This window comes from Sinocyclocheilus anshuiensis, unplaced genomic scaffold, assembly GCF_001515605.1.
Source record: "Sinocyclocheilus anshuiensis isolate Anshui unplaced genomic scaffold, SAMN03320099.WGS_v1.1 scaffold2207, whole genome shotgun sequence".
NCBI lineage: Eukaryota > Metazoa > Chordata > Actinopteri > Cypriniformes > Cyprinidae > Sinocyclocheilus > Sinocyclocheilus anshuiensis.
The window spans coordinates 185,287-191,419 of record NW_015540981.1 but is presented as its reverse complement, the minus strand read 5'-3'; the positions used below and the strand labels follow the sequence as shown (position 1 = coordinate 191,419).

At 39.1% G+C, this 6,133-nt stretch overlaps 1 pseudogene; it reads right to left on the bottom strand.

Annotated features, from left to right (window-relative positions):
* Window positions 1-299: 299 nt before the first annotated feature.
* Window positions 300-6,133, bottom strand: part of LOC107690108 (opsin-5-like) — a 13,369-nt pseudogene continuing 7,535 nt past the window's right edge.

Genomic DNA, 6,133 nt, shown 5'->3' with positions numbered 1-6,133 from the left:
CAGATCTATAAACAAGTATTATGCAGGACACTCACGTGCAGCCGTCTGTCTCTTCTGTTGACTAATCGCTTGACCCATATTACATATTAAATGACTGAAAAAGTCGCAGGGTTGGCAAGTTTCTGTGCTCCTGAATGTTTCTGTGTGTGCAACGTGATTGGGGGACCAATAATTTGACAGTTACTGTTATTGTTATTGACTCTTATTGAATAATCTGTAGCGCAAGATACTGTACTACAAGTCCAATATGCTCCTTTCAAGGCATCTGTCATGTTGGACCTCAATAACGTCATGAAGCATTAAGGATTTTTGTGCGTCATTGATAAATAATTGTAAACTCATGCATACAGGTTTGGAAGGAATGAGAAAGAACACATAACGACAGAATTTTTCATTTGGGATGAACTATTATTTGAGAGTGGCATGTCAAGTCCAAGTTTGCCATGTAATTTTGCCACCAAATCAAATGTTTCTTGGTATTGTGAGTTACCAGGTAGCCAAAAAGTATTTTTTGCTTAATTAACAAGTCAAGTGGTGTAATATCCTCTTGCAAACGGAATACTAGTTAGTTTGAGACTTTAAGGCCAATTTATCAACACCTTTTTTCGTTTTTGCTACGATCAGTTTCTCATCGTCTACAGGAAGTCGCTGTTGATTTCGTTGGAGAGTTGGCTGACTGCCACCTCACTGTGAGTGGAGCCGACGAGGATGCGTGCTGTCCTTTGGGGTGTGATGTCCAGGTAATGCCCTGTTTGTCCTTCTGGACGATCTCTGCATGACTGGTGGCTCTCATTCAGTCCATTAGAGTCCCACGTGAGGTTACACTTATCCTTTGTGTTCGGTTTTGCAAGGCTTGTTGTGCTTTTTTGTTGGCTGTCTGTCTGGCATATGCAGGGACAGAGTGTTCTCTTGCATCGTGTGGCGTCCCGGCACAGGGATTTTCGGACCGGCACAAGGATTTTCGGAAGCTGGGCTTAATGACGAGGTAGACCATTGGATTGTAGAGGGTGGATGACTTGGCAAACATGGCCGCCAGGGCAAACGCTATTGGAGGTACCAAGTCTGGTTCATTAAAGGCTGCCCACATGGATACTACAGCGTACGGACTCCACGCCATCAGAAATCCAATACATACTGCCACTGACAGCTACATGAAGAGGAAACACATAAACAGACAGAAATATCAACACATGTCCTTTAATACAGATATATATATATATATATATATATATATATATATTTGCAAAGGGTCAATGATATGACCCTTATAATGATATGAAGCGTATTCAAAAGAGCATTAAAAAGCAATTCACAAACTGAATACACATTTGAATTCTAAAGTGTACATTAATATTTAATATCTGAACAAAATTAATTTTGTTGTTGGACCAAATATACTCAAAAAGTCACATATGCTTATTTCCACTGCAGAATGAATGAATGAATGAATGAATGTCATTCTGACTTCTTTTCCTGCAATTCAAAATTGCATGATATCAATTTAGAATATTGAGCTCCGAATAAGCTCAGAATAATAAAAAAAGGTAAGTGCAACTTTTTTATTTCAAAACTTTTTTTTTCTTTCTCAGAATTGCAAGGAAAATGTCAGAATTGTGAAATATGAACTCATAATTTTGACGTGTTGCATACACCAGTGGAGGCTGTTTGTGTAATGGTGTGCAGACTGAGCTCCATTTGTTTAATCTATTTTATTGTCCTATTAGTTCAGTATTGGCCTATTTGCAACACTTGCTGTCCACAGTCTCAGGACTCAACTCTGCTTGCTTCTCAGACATTTGATCAACACTGTGAAGAGAAGACTGAACTCGCTGTCATCCTGCCAGACAGCCCATCAGTTCATCTCTACTGCTCTGTTCTTCTGTTCAGCTTTGCCATTGAAACTAGCTGCTGCACCACTGCTAATATTGCTGTGATAAATTACTTGTTTGTCCTCTGTTAGTTAATTGCTATTAATGAAATCATCTGCTAAATAAGTAAAATAAGAAGTGTATGACTATATGCACTTTTTATTTTCTTTAAGCATGCACTGCAGTTTTGTCATCAGCCTCTAAATGCTTGAGTTCTTTAAAATCAGGTGGATTCTGATTAGCTGTCTATATTTTTATTGTTCATCAACTGAAAAACAAAAAATCTAAAAGTGATTCCAATTATATAATTTTTCTTTGGTGTTAACATTAGTGATCTTTGTTATCATTCCTGATTTAAAAAATAAATAGTATTTTAATGCATTTTTAAATTTATCAAACATAAATATGATAATATAAAAAAAAATGTGCAAGATTTCAGGATAATTTGTTGTCAAGGTACCACTTTACAATAAAGGCCTCTTAATGTTAGTTAATGCATTAACTTTTTAGTAAAACTAACAATGAGCAATGGATTTGTTGCACTGTTAACAATATGAAATGATACAATATCATACGATATTTACTGTTAATGATATTGACATTTAGCAAAGTTACTTTTCGTTAGTTATATGTCTAAATTAGACTCCAAATATCAAAATACAGTGTTACCATTGTAAAGTGTTACTGTTATCACTTTTACCTGATTAAAGGTGGGGTATGTATTTTTTCAAAAACACTTTAGAAAACTGATTCGGGCCAAGTACCAAAACAAACTTGTAGCCAATCAGCAGTAAGGGGCGTGTCTACTCATGATGTGGAGGAGAGAGGGTTCAGTGCACAGGACGGAAATTAGCGAGCCAAGCGACAGAAAAATAGAGATGTCGATAAAAAACAAAAGAGGAAAACGTCTGCGGAACAAAAGAAGGCTTAAGGAAATAAGGCAAGAAGTAGGACTAAAGGAGTAAATATCGGATCAGCTTTCCAGCGCTGGAGAGAACTCAAGGAGGGGAAGGCCTGCGATCGGACGCCGAGGTTGCTTTGTTTCTTCTCGATAGGTGAGTAACACCGTGTCTGCACCGCAACAGCTAAAGTCTGTCTAGTACGCGACAAAGCGACCGTTGAAAATCATTAGAAATTTGTGTCAATACGTCATAAATAGAACGCAGCAGCAGTTTTCTGTTGGGGATTTGTCGTGTCGTGCTGTGCCACATATCTATGGCATGGACAGCATCACTGATTATAATGAGTTCTATAGTATTTTGTCGCGCCGCGCCACTCGCGTCCGGTGTAGACACGGTGTAACATTGGTTTTGCTTTGTTTCTAATCGTTGCCTGGGTTGCGTACGTATGTGTGGGGTGGAGCTATCAAAATAGGGGCGAGACCCTTTTGGGGTAGGGGCATGTTTGTTTTGGTGATTTCAAATGTCAACATTGGCTACCAGAAATCACTTACCTCACCTTTAATTATACCACATGACATTTCAGTTGTTTGGAAATGTCTTAAATACAAGACATGGTTGCAACCAGTATTTCTACCACTACCTCCAACAAGTTCAAAAGAAGTGGAATATCTATTCTCCTTCAACTCTTACCTTGACGAGAAGTGTCTGCACGTTGGAGATTTTGTTCTGAGGAGAGACGTGCTGCTGCACTGCATGCTGGGCCCCCCGGACCGTCACCAGGATGAGCGTGTAGGAGAGGATGATGATGGTGCAGGGGACGATGTAGCAGAAGAAGAAGAGGCAGACGATGTAGATCATGGCAGGTGTGTTGTAGCTGGGCGCGTTCCAGTCGATGCAGCAGGCGGTGCCGTAAGGCTCTGAGCCGTACTGACCCCAGCCTGAGAGCGGACCTACTGCAAACACTGCAGCGTAACACCACACCCCAACCACCAGCAGACGCGCATGGGACGAGGAAAACTTATTACCTGATCAAACAAAAAACAGAGCATGTTCAAAATAGCATACTAGCATACTATTCCTGCAGTGCATAGTATTTCTGCTGTACATCATATGCAAATTTCAGGTGCACTTTAGTAGACAGTGTGAGCAAATAAATGCAACCACAGGCAGAATACATTTGGAGTGAATTTCTTTGAATAAATTTTTCTCTGTCACTGACACTCTGCTAAAACGAACTCAACAATCCTAATTTAACTGCTCATGGGGGGCATAATTACATATGTAAATAGAGTTGCTTATTCCATAGCAAAATGCATTCAACTCTCTTAACCAGTTCTCTTATTCCATAGAATCACAGCCTGCAATGAAATGCAGTATTCTATGGAAGCCAGTTTCCGCCACTGAATGAAAATTAAAAAAGGTAATTGTGACTTTTTATCTCACAATTCTGACTTTTCTTCTCATAATTGCGTGATACAAACTCGCAATTCTGACTTTTTTTCTCAGAATTGCGTGATATAAACTCGCAATTGCGTGTTATAAAGTCAGAATTGTGTGATATAAACTAACAATTTTTTATTCAGTGGCGGAAATGGGCTTCCATAGTAATCTGTGTAATTTTTAAATTTTAATTTAAATTAAAACATCCATCTCCTGTTTTGCCCTTTTTTGCATTAGAAGCTAATAGTGGGACTTAATGAAATGCTGAATATGACACTTCAGCTTCAGAACAACAGCATCACAATATGTGTGTGAATGAGTCAGAGCTTCAGTAACTTACCGTAAAAGAGGGCAGACAGAGTTAGCCTGTAGGAAAATATTATCTCTCCGGTAAAGGAAAGGGTTTAAGTATACAGCTAAACTCACTCGCAGCAATGAGTGAACGAGGAGGGTTATAATCACTTTAGCCCTTGGCTTTAAAGTACCACCATAAAAATATAAAAAAACTCATAGGAACTTTAAAAAATAAGCATTTTACAATGGTTAAATAAAAGCAGTGTACAATTAGCAGTCCACAGTTCGTACTGAGGGTGGAGTGTAATTGTTAATCTGACCAATTTCAAGCTTTTTTATGATCCATTTAATATGAAACAGCTAAGCTTGAATAATTGAATTTATAATTAATTTATATAATCTTGGTTCTGAAAGAAAGAAGACCTGCTGTCGACATCCAGAGTTGCTGTTCGACTCCACAAACTATTTGAAGCGCAAACCAGCTCATAGCCAAAATCAACACAATACAGTCTGTACTTCACGGAAACAACAGAATACAAATGAACCCCTCCAGGAAGGATCTGGGTCTGTACCTGCATTTAAAGGAAAAGAGTCGCAGCCTCATCACAAGCGAAGAGACAGATGGTTTGAGAGAGACGGCAGCTTCTGTGAAAAATGTGAGAAAATTGTTGTTTATTCTGAACAGCTCTTAAAGCAGCTTCTCATCGTGTTTGCAATTCAAACCATCAAGAGACTACAAGGAGCAAAGTGTGTCAAACGAGCACTGTTTCAAATGTTCATGAAAGTATTATAATAGAAACTCTCACATTTGATTGGTGAGCTTTATGATGATGTGCTATATTGTCAATGAGGTTAAATACTGGGGAATTGCCACATGCCTTGATGCTCTCGAGATAATGTCCCAAGAAACACATTTTAAGGGCATGCACATGAGGGTTATCTCATCCGGGCAAAACTCAGCAGTTTTAAAGGGGTCATATGATGTTGCTAAAAATAACATTATTTTGTGTATTTGGTATATTGAAATGTGTTTATGTGGTTTAAGGTTAAAAAAACACATTATTTTCCACAGACTGTACATTATTGTTTCTCCTCTATGCCCCGCCTTTCTGAAACGCGTCGATTTTTACAAAACTCATCGGTCTCAAAAGCGAGGTGTGCTCTGATTGGCCAGCTGTCCGGTGCGTTGTGATTGGCCTAATACCTCAAGCATGTGATGGAAATGTTACGCCCCTCACCATACTGTGATCATGCCCTGTCCGGCCGGAGCGACGAGACAAAAACATTAAAACCCATTATAAACGAGGCATTTGTTGCATCCAGTGGGGACATAATTACAGTCTTTTTATGCGTTGCGTTGCATCGCGCCGCGTAAACATAAAACCATGTCTGCATTTGTGATCGGAGAAATGACAAACAACAAGTGCTACTCTACACTGCTCAAAACTCGCGTTTGAATCGTCAGTGGCAAATTCTTTAAATATGAAAAACATACTTACAGTCTGTGAGTCAGAACAGCCGGCATTGTAGTCTACTCTCCCAGGATAAGGAAACAGTCCTCTATAAAATGTGCTGCACACATCTGAATATTTGGGTTGAACTGTTCTGGAACAGTGTTGTAAATACAAC